The sequence below is a fragment of the Melopsittacus undulatus genome, chromosome 6, assembly GCF_012275295.1.
Source record: "Melopsittacus undulatus isolate bMelUnd1 chromosome 6, bMelUnd1.mat.Z, whole genome shotgun sequence".
NCBI classification, from domain to species: Eukaryota; Metazoa; Chordata; class Aves; order Psittaciformes; family Psittaculidae; genus Melopsittacus; species Melopsittacus undulatus.
This window is the reverse complement of record NC_047532.1, coordinates 7,463,008-7,482,614: the sequence shown is the minus strand read 5'-3', so window position 1 is coordinate 7,482,614 and position 19,607 is coordinate 7,463,008.

Below are 19,607 nucleotides of genomic sequence, written 5' to 3'. Positions count from 1 at the left end.
CTAAGTCACAATATTTATTCAAGGATTTTAATTGAAAAGCCATATGGAATTTTATTTTCTCAGCTTCTGCACTGAGAGAAATCTATGCCAACAGAGATTCATTTCAAGGCTCATATATGAGCAAAGGGCTGACACGGTCTCCCACATAAGCTTATGTGCAAAAAAGTCTCAATTCATCTTTCTCTTACCTCCAGCAGCTGCATAATAACCTGCTCTGTATCCTATGACTTTAAGACAGTTTCACAAATAAGCAAAACATACCTGGCTTAAGATACTCTTTGGCAGTCTGGTTACTCTAATTAACTGTCAGCATCTCTTACTTCTTCCATACTGCTTCAAGCTACTCAGCTGCTTGAATCAACTCAATAACAGACTCTGTGCACTAGTCCCCACCCCTAACACTTCTATTTCTCAGTACCTAATACTCTGTCTCTTCTCTTGCGTTGCTTTTTGAAGAGCCTGGTTTCTCTTTTATTTTTTTTGAGCCCAAGTACAGCATCTGGCATGCTCATAACAATCACTGCTTTATATTTATGATCCACCAGAGTGACTGTTTGCTTCATATCTGCTGTGCAGTTAATATCTTTTTACAGGGAAAAGTACTGTATTATTAATTGCTGATGTCTGATTGCACTTAAGCTCAAATTCTTAGTGATAAGTTTATCTTCTTAAGTACACATTCCCTTTAGGAAAGGGGAAGAAGTACACATTCCCCTTAAGAAAAAACAAAATTGAGTCAAGCATGTCTTACTTGGTAAGCCAAAAGTTATCAATGCTTCTCTCCAAGGAGGAAATAGGAAAGATCAACATCAGTTTTCTTGTATCATAAGCAAACTACTGAAATCAGCTCAATACATTTAATACTAATTGTTTATGGAGCAGATTAAATTGGGCTTATTCAGTGGCAGAAATTAGTGTGGGAGGAAGAACAATTCTTCTGCAGATATTCTGACAAGAAACCCATTGCAAAAAAAGAAAACTACCTGAGCAGATAAGATTACATGTTCTTTTGGAAATCACTAAGTGTTTAGGGGAGAACAACTTCAGAGCACAATAAATAACCACCTGACAGGTGGCTAGGTCCTGAAGCTAACAGAGAAAATAGATAAAATTTAAGTTTGCTTTAACATTAACTTTTAATTGATCAACTTTGCTGCACACTTCAGCAGAACATTATAACCATAACCACATATTTGATATGCACTGCAAAGAGGCAAAATATAAATGATATTTTGCTGAATATGTGACCCATTATGTAGAAGGCAGATCAAAGATAAGAAGGGTACTCTTTCTTGGCTTGAACATTAAAGGGCTCACTAAAAATGCGTGATGGTTTACCCTAACCATTCCCACTAAAGCATTCTAGAAAACATATAGAACATAAAAGATGTTCTGCTGCTTTGACAGACTCTACTGATGATCAACAGAAGCAGGAGAGTAGGTCCCTTTGAGCTAGTGCTCTGAACAAAACAGAATAACCTGTGATCCACATTCAGAAAAGAGAAATAAGGCATTAATATTGTGCCCAAATCCCTGCACTAAAGCAGAGCAATGCTCCAACAATATACAGAAAGAATGGAAAAATATCTTAATATGTGGCCCTGATTTTATAATTTACAATATGATAGAAGTATAAGACTTACTTGAGGAACAATATAATCGCTTCGGTTTTCACTTCACACATCTGGAATGCAATTTTTTGGTTTAAAAATACATAGGGGCAGTTGGAGGTATGGATTTTAACCCTATCTCCAATTTTGTGGTTAGGAAAAAACTACATACCAGAAATCTTAACTGTTTTCTCTTCTTATCAGTAGGTACCTCATCAAATGTTTCCAGAAACTGAAATTAATACAACAGCAGTTTCCCAGTAAGTGTGCTTTATATCCCCAAGAAGACCACCTGGTCACAGCTCATTACTGCAAGATGTTCAAGCTTTAAGTGTATAGTTTACTCAGCATCTTAGAACAATTTCTTCCAAAATTTCTCATCACCTTGCAAGGAATTAAGCTTCACACTGTTTTTATAAGTACTGTTATCCTACCTTATGGAGAAGGCAAATCCCCAAATTTAAGTACCTTTTTCCCCAAGGTCTAGCAACAAAGAAAAACTAAGGTATTCTATTCAGTTATATATCTCATCTACTGGAAACACAGTGCTTTGATTTAGGCTGCACACTTTGGTACTGAAGAAGCACACAAAAAAAAACCCACTCTCTCAGTAGTTCGAAAACTACTTCTAGTATCACACACACCACACTTCAACATAAATCACTGCCCTGCCTCCTCTGAGTACATTCTAAGCCAATGTCCCAATGCAATGCAAGAGATCAGTGCTCTAACTGACCTACCATCATTCAGGTGTGACATCTGCCAGGATCTTGACGACTTCTGGTCATTCAAGACCCTGTAATATTTTCTTAATTAACTCCAATGTCTTAGCCAAATCCCATTTTAGCTAATTACATTCAGTCTAACATGCCCCCTGCAGTTTCAGTCTAGATAGGTAATTCTTCACTTTTCTGCCCAAAGATTTATGTAGCTATCTTGTGAAAAACAGTATTTAAGGTTTTTAAAAGTGGAAGTCATTATAGGTCAGACAGAGCCACCACATTAGTTTCTCCTCTCCCTAGATTTAGAAATTAAGACAGTGGCAACATCATGACATTTTCAGTTTGTGTCCAAAGCTTTTAAAGTTGCTCATCTTTAAAAAAGCAAACATGGGAAGTGATGCAATTTCCTGATAAAGTAATAAAGGTTAAGTACCTATACAAGAACTGAAAGAGATAGAATTATCTGCAGGAGCCTTCAGCTGCAACACCTCAGCAAAACCTCTAGTCAAGAACAGCAGCAAAGAAAGTTTAACTGAATTTTGTCTGTGTGCTTTTAATAGATTAGTATTAACTAGGATATGTTCCTCTACTTAAAAAAAAAAAAATATAAACTGTGGGATGTTTTGCTAGAGCAGACTAAGACTGAGCTATTTCTAATTGAAACTCAAACTCATTACACTATTAAACTCTTTTCAAGGTTCCAAATCCACTAGTCAGTTGTTAAGCTGGCTCCATCCCCTGCTGCCATACAGGCATAATAACTAAGATATGGCATACTTGTGACCAGTTTCACATGCACAACTTGGTCACTTATTGTCAGAATAAAATTGTTCAAGTCATCATCACAAACTCTAAATTTCAGGAAGCTCCACACCTGGCTATGCTCTCCCATAAGCTCAAATCTCTGTTTCTACCGATATCAGACAAAAAATTAAAGGTACTGAACATCTTTCAGATTACAGCTCTGCATTGAAGAGGTGCTACATGATCCTCCCACCTCCTTTGAATGGCTTTACACACACTCCTAAGGCTTGAAAAACTTAAGCACTGCTCTCTTCTTCTGGTCTCGGCATCTTCTCATCCACCAATTTTACCTGCACTGCAATCATAACCACAGCCTTCTTTGAACTAGCAGGTTGATTACAGATGAGGGAGGTGATCAGGTCTTTCACTAGCATCATACTTACTTAGTAAACCACATGAGCTTAAGATCACAACAAAACATCATCAAAATCAGAGTTAAGCACCTACACAAAAGTGCATGGGATAATAAAGAAAAAAGTGATAAAGGTCACATTACATTTGAAACTGGTTTTGAGCTGAAGGAAAATACATGGGAAAAAAAGCAGCAAGTATCTAACTGTCTACCAGGAAATTCTTCACACCTTTGGAAGACTTCTGTGTCTACCATCATATTATATTTATTTCCTTTTAAACAGTAACCACTGTTTAACATGGTGGTTTGCCTCTCTTGGTTACCAAATATGCAATCTCTCCTGCTAAAATACTGTACCTTTTTAGTGTAAATGTACACTGTGTGAGTTACTCCTATATTCTGTTTCAGAAGAATCCAGGAATTTGTGAACTGTTACACTGACAGCAGGGAAACTGTTTTATCCTACTAGGATCAATAGATTTCACTGCTGCAAAAGCATGGCACCTCAGCCTTGCCTTCAATGCAGACATCAATCTAAGGTTTCATCTGCTACTTTTCAGCCTAACATCCTCAGGGTTTACACACATTTTCCACAACCCTTGGTACAAAGTAATGCATAGCAAAGTACAGAGTTCCCTGAGTAAGTGTATTACTTAATGGTAGCCTAAGATTTACACAATTAAATAAATTCACATAAGCAGAGAATGAATCATAAAATGGTTCAGGTTAAAAGGGATCTTAAAGATCACCTAGTTCCAATCCCTCTGCCACAGGTAGGGACATATCTTCTGGTAGCTCTGTAATCTACGTGTGAACTACACTGACATGTACTTTGATCTTGACCAAAATCTGTCTCCATGTACTTCTGTTCAACATTCTCAACATCACACTGCTTGCAGTTTCCGCAGCTTTGCTCCTCTTCAGGTGAAACACAGTTAAGTACAAGAAATTCCTATTGAAGTTCAGTGCTATGTTCACAAGTCTGTGTAGCTCAGCACAATAAAACCAAATAGTCACAAGCTCCACACTAGCAGAAAACAAGCAAAGAGCATCAAGGCCTTACTTTGTAACACCAAGGAAGGAAATGTAAGTCCATGGTAACCTGACAGTCTGGTTTATGATGAATTAAATTACATTCTAAAAGCAGTGGTGAGAATGCAGACTCCCACACTAATACAGTCTGCCATATGGAACTGCATTCACATCTTGGATTTCCAATACAATAATGTTTTCTTCTGTCATCCCCAGAGAGAGCAGACAGGTTCTTTTGTAGACTACTGTGAAGAAAAACTGTAGGATGAAACACAAAGCTATGAATCATAGGGATATGCTTCCAATGAGCTGTTCCGTTTCTCACAGAGACAGCGCTGGCTGGCACAGAAATAAATACAGCACAACAGTAATATACTCTTAAAAACAGTGCAGATGCATTTTTTCCTTCAGGCTTAACTAACCCATGACTGTTTAACCTATAGCTTTGCTACACTGAAGCCATACCTCTGTCACATTAAACATTTTCTCATTCAAGAGCCAACAACTTCATTTCTGCAATAAACACAACCACAAGGTTAACATCCCAATAAATTGCTAAAAGCACACAGTTAGCTTCATTTTGTTTGACCACTTTTGGATTCCACCGCTGGATGGTCAACAAGAGCATCATTTGTTCCCTGACAAGTTATACGGTTCCTTCAAAGCTCTATTTCATAAAAATCATTCCCAGCACAAACTGTTCTTAAGTCAATTACTCAACATTTGTTGCTCTCTCTGAGTGTCCAAAGAAATTGATTGGTTTTGGACAAAAGATGCTGCATGTCAAGATCAATTTACGTTCTATAACATTTTCATACCTATTTCTCCTGTTATTGCCTTTTAGTTCAGGCACTGAATTTCTCTTGACTGCCTTAACCAATCCCCTAGGGTACTCATTTGCACAGGGGACTGAAGTTTCCAGTCTTTTAAACTCTTTGAACTTCTATATAAGACAGATGTAGCCCACTTCAGTTGTAAGTCATTAAAAGTATTCACCTAGGCATAATGTTTCTTTTTATTTCCCCCATGAAAACATATAGTAAGTAACTCTGCAGCTGCCCAGTAATCTATGTGGTACTTTCACAAGCACAATTTGCAATTTGGCTTATATTCAGTGGAGCGACGCTTTTAATAACAAAAGGTCATACACTGATATCAAGCAATACACAAGAACCTGGCTGCTCTGATCAGTTTTATTCTAATCCACTACAAATCTTAATATAAACTCACAGAAGTGACTTCTACCCATGTCAGCAAGCTTTTCACTTGTGGTTATGATCCTTTCCACAAGCACAGGGCTTATTTCTTTGCTATCCAGAGCACTTGTCCAAACAAGTGTTTGTTTACATTCTTCATCCCAAGAAAGAATTGGTCTATAAACCAGCTTTTCAGCCTAAGCATCTTAAGTAGCAAATGGAGAGATTTCCCCCTCCTTTAAAGGTTTTCTGTGGAACTCCTATTAACAGCTATCTCCTCCATCCCTCTGCTGCCTGAGCAGAGGAAAACACCTGGGTAAGAAAAAGGACACTATAAATTAAACCTCTTAACCACACCAGACAAGGTATTTCCAGGAACCAATGGTTGTGGAAAATGGCATATTGGAAGGCATCCCAAAGAGCAGAGAAATGGAGAGAGAAGGCAGAGACCACACAAGCACGCTACCACCTACAATTCTTACCTGAACTATCCTAGAGAGCAGAACAGACATGCAGAAATGTACCTTCATGACAAAGGGGAGATGGGGGGGAAAAAAATGGTTTTGGGGTGTTTCAAGGCTTGTTTTTTGAATATAGAATACTTTGAAACAACAAAAAGGTTACAGACAGCAAGATGTTGTTAATTCTGTATGTGATATCGAATAGTTACAGCTCTCTGAAAAATTCCAACTGATCACACTTGCACAAATTTTCTTATGTATAAAATGTAGAAATTTTTCTTAGAGATAGTTTTTTTTTTCCCCACTGTGTGTGATATGTGGATAGCAAGTGCCTGGAAAACATAGGGTTAAGATACTTTGAACAACTTAGGTCTAAGATAAAGTTTGTGTTGTAAGTCTGTGGTGTGATAACAGAATTTAGTAGTCTTACTAACAAGAGTGAATTATTTCTTTCCATCCTTCTAATGAGTGAATTATCTCTTACCATCCTTCTAATTATCGGTTAGTTTGGAGACAGTGACTCCTGAACATCTGCTAGCTTAGGATACTCCTTGTCTGCCCATCCTATTTTGCTTGCAATAAATTTTGTACGAAGGTCGCACTGTTCTAAATCTTTACCAGCTATCAGAAACCTACAGATATCATAGAATCATAGAATAGTTAGGATTGGAAAGGACCTCAAGATCATCTAGTTCCAACCCCCTGCCATGGGCAGGGACACCTTGCACTAAACCATGCCACCCAAGGCTTCATCCAACCTGGCCTTGAACACTGCCAGGGATGGACCATTCACTACCTCCCTGGGCAACCCATTCCAGTGCCTCACCACCTTCACAGTAAAGAATTTCTTCCTTATATCAAGTCTAAACCTCTGCTGTTCAAGTTTCAACCCGTTACCCCTTGTCCTATCACTACAGTCCCTAATGAATAGTCCCTCCCCAGCATCCCTGTAGGCCCCCTTCAGATACTGGAAGGCTGCTATGACGTCTCCACACAGCCTCCTCTTCTCCAGGCTGAACAGCCCCAACTTTCTCAGCCTGTCTTCATATGGGAGATGCTCCAGCCCCTGATCATCCTCGTGGCCTCCTCTGGACTTGTTCTAACAGTTCCATGTCCTTTTTATGTTGAGGACATCAGAACAGAACACAATACTCCAAGTGACGTCTCACGAGAGCAGAGAGGCAGGATCACCATCTTCAACCTGCTGGTCACACTCCTTTTGATGCAGCCCAGGATACGGTTGCTTTCTGGGCTGTGAGTGCACACTGCAGCCGGCTCATGTTCATTTTCTCATTGACCAACACCCCCAAGTCCTTCTCCGCAGGACTACCATGAATTTCCTTTTTGCCCAACCTGTCGCTGTGCCTGGGATTGCTCCCACCCAGGTGTAGGACCTTGCACTTGGCATGGTTAAACTTCATGAGGTTGGCATCAGCCCACCTCACAAGTGTGTCAAGGTCCCTCTGAATGGCATTCCTTAGGGTTAGTTTCAGCTAGTTTTGTGATTACTGGGGCATCCAACTGTGCCAAAGGTTTAAAGTGCACCGTGAGGAAGACTGCTTACTTCATCTTGAAGACCCCTGCCCAGAACCATTGGAGGGCAGTGCGCAAATGCCAAAAGGGAGGAGACTTATGATAATGAGTACCTAAACTAATTGTGCTATCCCCACCGCTCTCTCATGAACCTAATGAATATGCATGCTTATGTGTAATAAATATCTGCTTGCTTAACCCCTCACTGTGCAAGTTAGGAGGAACGAACCCCCTTGCACCTGGGCCTATAATAAACATACCTGCTTCATAACTCTCTCTGAGTTGTTCGTGCTTCATGTGAACTTTTACCTTAGTTCAAACCTCAAAATATGTGAGAACTGCTTGCCTATGAACACTGGCAAAGTAGTAGTGACTTATTTCTTCCAGCTTTAAGAAAACAAAAACACACACCCCCAAATAAAAACCCAAACTAAAAACAAATAAAACCCAATACCAAAAATAAAGAATAAACCCAAAACAGCCAAGACCACTGCTATCCTGGATGCTATGCAAAAAGGTGTTCAAAACCACTGTCAGACTTGTGACCAAATGGAAACTTGAGTGGCATTCTGTAGGACTCTGCCTTCAGAATTTGAGTATTGGGGTTTTTAACCACACAGCTCTACAAAAGAAAACACAATTTCCAGCATTGATAATTGACTCTTTTGAAACACTATCAACGTTTGGCACCTGCTAGAGCAGATTTTCTATAAAAAATATAAACTATTCAGAAGGAAAAAAAATAAATTCCATAAACAGGAAAAGATCCTTTGGAACAAGTACCCAAAAGACAATCATCTCACATTTCAGTTCCTCCCAAATTAATGAGCTTTGTTCAATAATGAGATTAAACTGCATCTCTTGAGTTTTCTTTTTTTCAGTTTCCAGAAGATAAAGTTTTCAGTGAAGTTTTCAAATGTGCAGCTTCATATAATGATGCTAGGCTAAAGAATTGTTTTTCCTCTATGGAAGTACTAGCAATGTGCTAGATTCAGGAGTATCCTGAAGGGATAGAGGGAAGAAATGGGAGTGTTGTTAGGATGTAAGCCTGTTATCAGTCATGGAGAATCCCTGATGACTGTGTTTTGTCTTTTTCCATGGTAGATAAATATGAGGTATAACTGCAAATGACAATACTTCATCTTCATGTGCATGGGGAATCTAAGATACCTACAATACAGAAAAATTAGAACAGAAGACAAGTACAGGTTGAAGAGGCAACCTCTTGGGTCCATCCTACAAAGCACAGAATTGAAAATATTAACATACCAGCAATGAAAAATAAGATAGGACAATTTTTACTTCCAGTGTTGGCCACAGCAAACCACCAGTGAGCAGGGAGGTCCAGCTCTTCACTAAGGGATGGGGAAGAGGTATAATCCAGGCAGCAGAGCAGGATCTCACTGAATAGGGTCTGTCCCACAGCGTCTAAAAAATGCAAGCCAGAGGCACCAGCCAGGTTCAACCACAAACACAGATTATCAGGCGGTTTTCACAGTGATGAAGTATGAGTTCAAGCCCTAAAATTAGTCAACCCAGAGGCAAGGATTATACATAGCCCAGTTAGCACCAGGCAGGTCCAGAGAGATGAGACGGGTATGAGATTCTGCTGGGACATCAGCCCAAGACCAGGCAGGGGCATAGTAGCTTCTGAGCTGGAAATCAGCAGTTGTATGTAAAGGCTCAACCCTGAAGAACCTTGCCTCATAATTGAGGGCGAGGCAAGGAAAGTGGGAAGCTCAGCAGGCTCATCGGAGCCACAACAGCCTATTAGCACCATCAGGTCTCTGAAAATTGCATAAAATATCTGCAAAGCATTAAGGTTAGCTCATTAATGAAACTATAAGCTTATCTTAAATATACAGGAAATCTGCTTTGTGCTTGGATGAGAGAAAAATTAGCCAATTTTAAAGATATTATATATAGGTAATAATTTCATTTTGTACTAACTCTAGCCATCATAGTATGTTGTTGTATGTATAATAAGAACTGTATTCAAAGAAAACGACATTGTTCAGTGTTTCAATTTACTGATACAGCATTTCAATGGTGCTTCAAAGCATTTACAGAATTCAAGCAGAGTTTCTCCAAGATTGCCTGAGGGAACTTTGAATGGTGCCCTTCAGTGACAGGCATCATGAGACAAACTCCTGGTTTTCTGAAGTTTTGGTAACCTCCAAGGAAACCCGGTATCTACTATTCATACACAACTCTTGTAAAGTAGTCTAGAGAAAAATAATAGCTACAGAACATGCAATGGTAACTATTGGATGTGTTTGCCAAAAACTACTATTCCATCAGTCAAACTATCCCCTTTCTATCCCCTTTCATGGAACAATCTCTGGTCTCCTGAAGTGAGTTTTCAAGTTGGTTTTGGAAGACTTCTGTTTCTCATGACTGAGTATTCCTAGACTAGTTTTAAGGTACCAGAAGATAGAGAAGTTCCATCTGCTCAGAAGCTTCACACTTGCACTGTTCCTCCAAAAAGAAAAAGCAATTATGGAAGTTATTTAATGTAATTACTGGTTAGATCCTTTCCTTGATTTTCCAATATTGACATGATTCCCAAATAGTACTAGGGACAGTTTTAATTGAAAACTCTATTATGCTTTCTTTTAAATTCTTTCCAAAATACAGCAAAAATGTTAATATCAGCTTCTCTGTATACTGCAGTAGTTCATTAAGTGAGAAAAAATGTTACAGAAAACTGAACTGTATTTTCAAGTTTTGAAATAATTGTGGGGATTTTTCGGCTAACTCTAGAGCTAAAAACATCTGGCATTCATCTGTTCCCACTGTCTGATTCAAAGCTGTCTGTTCTGGTTGAGCAACAAGACAGTCAACCTAAGTAAAACTGGAATCTTCAGAACAACTCAAGACCTTGCAAAATTTAATTGGCTGCTAAAGGACTGTTACCTCACATGTTTCGTACTTGAAAAGAAGTCCTATATTATCTATCACAGTACACAAAAACAGGTGTGCATATTACCACACTGAGCAGTGCATCCGAACCTTTATAACTGACATTTTCCTACTACCGATGGACTGTGCAGTAATTTGCAGTTATTTGAAACTCCGTATACACACAGGGTTTGTTAAAGATTTTCATGCTATAGAATCTAGACAGACTTTTTTCAGGGCCTTTTGCTCTTCATAGTTAATAGCATTTTAGACAACTTCAGTAGGAAATTTAATTATGTACCTATATACCTTTGGTTTAACACACTGAATACTTAATAAGCTCATTGCCATCAAGCATTTATTACTCATGATGTATTCTAGGTGTCTGAACATACAAAAATCACATAAAATTAGTAGAGAAAATTCAGACCTTGATGAAATTATATCCTTTGTAGCTATAATATTTATAATAGCTAAAGACAACTGGTGATACAGCTGAATGCATCATAAACCAAAGAGCTCCCTTTTATAGTTAACCAACAGCTTCTTCCTCCCCCTCCAGTAACTGAAGAACAAATTATCAATAATAGGCAGATGGCCATTAGCATAATCCATAAAGCCAGAAGACATTACAGTATTTTGTATCTATCAACACTGATTAGCAGCATAACGTTTAATTAGCCTCTATGAAGAGAATAGTGAGTAACAGGGTAGGGATATGACAAAGGAAATGGTTATAAGAATACACTGGCTGTTTTTCAAAGTGAAATAATTTCCAGCTCACAGACTCTTCAGCAAAGGATGCTTTAGCGAGGATTGGTTCAAAATGCACACACTGATCAAAACAAGCAAAATTACAAGTTTTTAGAGGCATAAACTTAGCTACAGTATTAGAATCTGAGCAGAAATAATCTTGGATAAGCTGAACCAATTCTAGCTTGCTAATGAAAAATGCAATGGATTAAGGGATGGAGGCATTTTGTTACTGCAGGAAGAAAATGCTGCATATTAAACCTTGGTTAGCATAGAAAAATTTTTCTTGGATTATATGTCCAGCAGGCCTTTGACATATCCTTTTTTGCTGACCTTCATTAAAACCAATATATACCTATGCAGAACTGCATAAAAATATGAACTCCAAGTACAAATCATAACAGCTTAAGTCTCAAATATTTAGTAGTACAGAAAACCCAGCCATTTAGCCTTAGCAATTTCCCATTTCAAAGTCTTTTTTAGTGGCAACAAATAACGTAACAGGTAACCTGCTTTTCAGGTGAAAAACCTGAATAATTATGTAGACATCAAAGGGTGCATGTTAGAGTGGACAATGTTTTCAAAATACCTTGTGTGTTTGATGAACAGATCTTTATCACAAAGTTTAACATAGCTCCATATAAACAGAGTACATAAGGCACACAGAGAAGCCAATGACTATCATTAGCATATATTGAAAAATACGCATGATAAGGTAGAACCTACATCTCCCAATTCATCAGAAAGTGCCTCTGAATCAGAGAATACAGAAGAGTTTCCTTTTATATTGATATTTGAGTGTTTCACCATTCTTTCCATTACCACCTTTTCCACTCAGGTTATCTGAATGAGAAAACACGCTTCAGCATGGCTGCTGGTGGCAGAGGTGAAATTTTAACACAAATACTGAGACAGTTTGGACATGTGTGGTGGGAACAGATGTTGCACTGAAGAAATTCAGGCTCTAGCAGTACAACTCTGTTGTATTAGTCTGTTGCTATTAGCTATACTGAAGACACAGCTATAGAAAAACATGCAGCAATACTAAAGGCTATGGAGCTAAAGTATTTTCTTTCCTCCCCTGTCTGAAAGAGATAGTTACTAGCTCAGTGGAATATGGGAACAGCTGTGAGAGCTGGGGCAGAACTGTCACTCGGAATCATGGACAGAATAAAAGACAGTTCCTGGAGTTGCCAGTAACATTGATGAGTGCCTGAAAAGGGTGGAGTGGTGCTCATTTGATTTGAAACACCTGGTGTAGACAGTATATCATGGGAATACAAGAAAGTTTCCATGTGCAAATATCCACTTCAATAACTCATTTTCTCATTAGCCATACAGCTGAATGAGATAACCATCTAAACAGAGAAGCAAAGACGCAGTCACAAATGACAGGCATGGCAGGGGCTAGCCTAAATCGGATTCAAAGCAGAAATGAGATACATTGTTTGCCAGGGAGAGGCACTCTATTTATAAAAGCACCATCACCTCTTAGTCGAGAAAAGCACACATAAGCACAAGGTGCATTAAATGGTAGAACCCACTCCCTTTCTTTGCAACAAGGACCGTCTTTGGACAGCTAAGTAATTCCAATGTTCCAGGTAGGAAGTGCAGGGGAAATTCCTTTTCTCCCTGCTTAAAAATAGCTTAAGAAAACTGAAAGCCATAGTGCTGTTCAGGTTCACACAGCTGTTTCATTAACTCTGCCCATCTCAGAGGCTCATCTCAGCCTAAATTAACAGCTTCACAAAAGACTACAAATGTGTTTCTCAAATCCTTTTCCTACCTTTGTACAAGCCTCACAGTGGAAAAGGAAAGGAAACTTTGCTTAAACAGAGAAGTCTCTTGACTCTCAGGTTGTTCCTATTAAAATGTCCTAACTGCAGAATCTCCAATTGCCTACATAAACTGTACAGGATATCTATGAATGGACACAATACCAACCCACCTTTTGGTGCAAAGATAATGGCTCTGACAGGGGTATTTCCTCCTAATTAATTTCTTTAGTACTGGACAGCTTGAACTTATAATTAGATAAGTTTAATGGACTTATCTATGTTGGGCCATCTCTTTTCCTTTCTCCGCTCATCTTTCACTTTCTATGCTGATAACTGTGCATTTTTCATTCCCAATTCAACAGCTACCCTCTTTTCCACAAAACAGAGTATCTAAAGTATTACAGGAGTACGGTATCTTAAATGCCAATCTTTCACACAGCTCCATTGCTTGACATTACCACAGCTTGCACTTTCATTTTGTATATTAATATGCTGTACGTTTTCCAATTAGTCATGGCAAGTTAAATGTCCTTGTCTTATCATAGTCTGGGACAGCTCAGATGTCCTCACTGTAGCATTTATTGTGAATTCTCAGACAAGAACAAAGGGATTAAAATGAATTTCTGAATTAAGGTCTTATTAAGCAGATCTCTTCTTGCCAAAGTCCATTCAGACTGAAAGATGCGCACCTGTGTGGTGATTAGAGAACTCTGCCTCCTAAAAAGCATGAGGACATTCAGTGAATTTAACTTCAGAGAAATCACAAGTGAATATGAACACAAACTTTGTCTACAAAGCATACTTTAATCCAGACAGCCCCGAAAATTGTTGGCTTTTTTGCTGTTGCTGCACCCTAAGCACTGGTTTCACAGAACAATCAATCACAACTCCAAGATCAATATACTGCACAATAACTGCCCATTCTATCCTAAGCTCCACACTGTATAGGCATGGTTTAAGTTCTCTTTCCCTAGATGAATCACCTTGCTTTTGTCCACAGTAGATTCAAGTGATCTCTTTCCTTGCTCACTAGGTGTTCTAAGTTCCTTCTGGAATCCATATCATTAGGATGGTATCATGAAGAGGGCTTAATATCATCTTCAGACCTCACTGTTTATTATCTTCTTCAGGTCATCAGTGAATACCAATTGTTTCTGGTTCCAGACTGGTCCTGCATTAATCCCTGATCCACACTTTTCCATAATAAAAAAGTGATCCCCTTATTTCTTATCTTTTAATCATTTTTCAGTGTACCAAAGAATTCTTTTACTGGTCCTGTGGCCTGCTCTTGTTACTTTCCCCTTTGACCTGCCATGTTTCATGACTTTCCAGCTGTCCTTTTTTGGGCAAGTTTTCCATTCTTGAATATTGATTTTTCCATTAGAACCTCCTCAATTTTTCTGTACAGAACACAGAGTTTTGGCATCCATTTTGTTTTCTGTTGAATTGTGGTACATAGTTTATCTGGACTTCTCATATTTTAAACAGCCTGTAGGCTGCTAGCAGGTCCTATTACAAGGTTACTTGCCTACTAGTAACTCTTTCAAGTAGCCTCTATCCATTACTTAAAAGCAAAATCAGAACAGTATTATTTTCTTCTAGGCTCTAATACTAGTTGCTTTAGAAATCAGCCATTTACTGCATTGCATCTCTATTGCCACTGATTCGGTCTACATATTCAGTCTACAGTTGAAATATTCCATTATTACTCCTTACCCTATATTTGCAGCCTCATGAGTGCACTTAACATTTCTGCATCACTGTAATTCTCCTAACTGATGGATTTGTAGTGCAGTACTCACAATACCTTTATTTTGCAAGAATTCTTCCACAAAGACTCTATGGCAATCCTCTTTCTCTGTAATGTTTTTATCTTGTTATCCTTTCACATATTCTTCTCACACAGCATCACTGCCCCCCGGGTACCATTCCTGTCTAATAGGTAAAATGCCCATTGATTATCCCACTTTTAACACATCTCCAAGAAGCTTATGTTATCAGGGTTGTCATCTGAGGTCATGCTTTCTAATCCCCTCATTTTAAGATTTAGGTTGTTAGCACTGGTGCAGAAGCACCTGGCCTGACTTTGTCTCAAATGCCAGTCTGTGGCTGTTCCAACCAGTCTGCCTTTCCTGTTTGTTGTGATTGTGCTACTAATACCCAAGCCTGTTCAAAAGGGCAGGGAGTACTAGCCCTGTCCCTTTCATTGGTTCTGTTCATTCAAACGTGAGGTACTCTTCTACAGCTGTTAGGTTTCTCTGTACTACTTAAATATGCCTCCTGAACTACTTTTCAGTGACAGCAGCACAGTTCCATTTTGATCACGGAACTACTAAAATGTCTAAAACATGTAAGCAAAGCCACACTGGCTCATAGCTTTCTTGTGTAATTGCTATCCATGCTTCTGCAAAAGATGGGATTTTAAAAAATGGAAAGAAAAGTCAGCATTGTACAAAGCTGCTCTTTTATAACGGACACAATCTTTTGATACTTGACATTTGTATGTGAAGAAATAACTTTAGAGAAAATACAAATGCCCTTCAAGCATTGTCTCAATACTAACTCTTATAATGTGTATATTCATACCTGCTGGCTAATATAGAACTAAAATGAAGTAACATCAAAAGAGGAGACAATTACATGGATAAAGGCAAATTCAAAGGACCCACACATGGTTCCTTTATAATTTTTCTAAAGTTATGTTTTAATTTTTTTCTCACTATGACATTAGTAACACATCTGCCATGCTGGCTACAGAAAAATAGCTTCCTTCAAACATTTATTAAAGGTATTTATGAAAAGAGTGTTTCAAAGAACTAAACAAATATTATATTGCCTACTCAGTCTACAGCTGTTTGTGATTTGATTGCAGGGAAATCTGGCTTCACAACAACCTGAAGTTAAAGACTTCCTTGCATTACCTCAATTGGTGGAAGTTTTCTCCAGAAAACATGCCTAGCTCCTGGTTCACACCCAACGCAGATCTAATTACACCCAGGCCTGCAACTGCAAAGATGAAACCGAAGCTTCCATTTCATCAATTCGGGACCCAAATCAAACCTATTTCAAAGTAACAAAAAGCATTCCTTGACAGTAATAGGCTTCAAATCTGCCCTGGATTCTTGGCTTATCTGAAATTAGTCTACTGAGTAAAAAATAGTGGTGTAACTAGAATGTCTCCATGTTTTCACCAAGTGACCAAAATGCAGAATTTTAGTTAGTTTTAATCAGGAAGACCACTTGTCAGCAAAAAAAAAAACCAGACCTTTTGAAATGCACCACAGTGGCAGCATTCAGGCCTGGCATACTATCATCAATCTTTTTTAGTTACCAAAGAACAAGGAATAGGAATGACTTTCAGCCCAGTATAAGGTCACCAAGGCCTACAGACAATCAAGAAGTGACAGGAAGTGTACTGAACTACTAAGCCTTTTAACTACCTATTTTCTGGCCTGTGAATCTGACTGTTGAATTATGTCTTAGTCAAATGAAACTATGTTGTCATATGAATCAAATCACATTTTTTCTTTGAATATGAGAAATACATTCAAACATTTCTTTGCTTTAGATGTGCAATTAGCAGAGACATTTTTCAGTTGCTCAAGTGACAATTTCCATCTTCACATTTGACATAAAAGTTGACATATTTTTAGACAACAGATCTACTAGAACATTTTAAGTATTTTACAGTGTGTTAACTGCAGATCTGCTGGTGTTAGATCAAATGCAGGAATAGCAAATGTTGTACCTAAATAATTTGAGGCAAACAATATCTCGTGTCTTCTGCTTATGTCAGCTTCAAATTAGCACCTGTCAGTTAAACACATGCCTTGTTAAATCCTATGCTTGCTACCATAGCTATGCTCAGCTTTATGTTTTCCATATAGACTTATGCACATGATAAGGAGAGTAGCAATGCCCTAGAAAATTCTTTGCTGCTGACATCTCGAGAAGTTGTTTTTCTCTGGCAGATTACTTTAGATTTACCTTAGCTATGACAAAATACATAAAACAAAACTAAGGAAATAAAAAGCAACCTAAATATATTAGTATTCTGTCACACAGAATCTATTCAGGTTTTTAAATAATGTGTAACCTACAGTAGATGAGCCACCTAAAGATGGCAAGATTTTAATAACAGCAAGATCTAGCTTCTTCACCCTAATTATTTTTTGATGTTGCAGCTGCACTTTCAAGGGAAGCAGAATATGTTGACTTTGACCATAATACAAGTGTCAAAATCCTTCCACTACACACTCAAAAGTGTTACTGAACTGCAGAAGAGACAGGAAAGGGGAAGATCATTTGCAAGGAACAGTGCTTAGCAGCATCCTTGCGAACTTGTTAATGTGTTCTCAATTTACTGCTATTTGCTGTCTGTCGAACATCCCAAGAATCACAGTCCTGTAACAGGTAAAACTGTGTTTCAGAGGACATGCTGATGTCTCTATGTTAACAGTATCTAAACCAAAGTATATCTTGTATAAGAGCCATTATTAACTAATAAGGCTGTCAATATTCTTGCTCTGCAAATGTTTAGATTATAGTTGTAGTCAATTCCAGGAAATACTGAGAGTTTTTAGCTTTGCTCGAATACATGAACATATGCAATTCCAGCTCTTTTAACCCAGCAGCACATTTCTTTTTCAGGGTGTGAAAAATGAAAGGAGGAAATTAAACCCTTCTCTTTGAGTGAAGATAAAAGATTGTATTGTTAACAAGAAGAGATGAATAAGAGCTGGTTCACTCTTGATCCAGAGATAACTCAGATACTGAAACAATTAATTGGGCAAAGAGTTCAATTAAGCTGAAAGGCTTCTCAATGTAGCTTCATATACTTTACTTGTCAAGTAACAACTTCCTAATGCACATATTTAATTCTTTAACAATGTTTTCTCATTTTTCACATTTAAGTCTTAGCTGGACAACAAATAAAAAAAAAAGGAATAGGAAATTTTGGAAGAAAAAGCTATAAAATTATTTACTGAAAAATTATGCTGTACTGTAATTAAATAGGAAAATATCAGATTAAAATCTGGAGAAAATGAAATGGGCTGTTTAATACAGATCAGAAACATATATTTAAAACTAAACGTTAGAAAGTCAAAATGCAGTCTTACAACAAAAAAGAGTGGTGAGACACTGGAACAGGTTGCCCAGAGAAGCTATGACTGCATCATCCCTGGCAGTGTTCAAGGCCAGGTTGGAAGGGGCTTGGAGCAACCTGGTCTCTAGTGGAAAGTGTCCCTCCACATGGGAGGAGTTTGGAACTAAAAGACCTTTGAGTTCTTTTCCAGCTCAAATCATCCTATGATTCTATGACTTCTCTGCATACATAAATCTGAACAGTAGTAGATAGACATGCCAAATATGTGCTTTCTGCTGCAAGAATCCAGACAGCTGATGTCTCTCCCTTACAGCTTAGCAAGTGACAAGAAAAATTTCCAATTGCATTTCAGCAGCTTTGCTGTTTTGTAACTTGAATGCTACTTTCACTGGCCCTTAGCCAAAGCTTATTGGAGTAAGTGGGAATCTTTATGCTTGCTTCACTAAGCTTTGGATTAGGTCCATAGTAGCTTTCAGGTTTCTTCACATATTTCAGATATGTCTGGTATTTATTTTCAAGGGAACAGTGTTTACAACACTAGACTGTTTGCTCAATGCAATTTGACATACTGTACTTTACCATGATAATAATTACAAAATTATTTTCATTCTTGATATACTGCTTTCATTTGTGCTAATCAAACAAACTGATTGTATTACACAGGTAATAAATGAGTTGCCTAAGGAAGTAATATCTGAATTCTTCATGCATTCTTTTACTGGAACGCTTAAAATAGCATATTTCGGGGGTTTTTTTTTCAGACACAAGGGTGTGAGCTGAAAAGACAGTGCATTTCTATAACTCTAACATCAATTTACACCTTCAGAGTATATAGTTAATGGCTGTAAAGGCCACTTATATCATTTAATTTCCTTGTGATACTTAAGGAATGATCTGTCTTCACAATACAGACTGCAAAACAAATTATTTTTTCTAGAACTGCCCTAATGTTCTGAAAATCTGCTCTTATCATTGTATAATTTTACCTATAAAATTCACCCATGATCTCATTTAGTATGTGAGCAATTCTTCAAATATCTAACTTAGTAACAACTGTCAATATTGGATGGAAGAACTTAAGTAGCTTGTTGTGTCACCTGTCATATATTCTAATGACCAAGAAATAAATATACTAAAATAACTGATTATTAAGTAAAACAAAAGTCCAATTTAGTGAAAAGATTTATCTGTGCAAGAGGAGATTAAAGACAAGAGGAATTAATCCTCAACACCCAGCTCCAGGCCCTGCATGGGCAAGTCAGGTGGGCAGCAAGGTGGGAAGGCTGATGCCTGGTGTCTTACGTACACTGTGTCAAGAAATACTTGGGTTGCAGCTTCTCACCAAGGAAGGTGCAGAT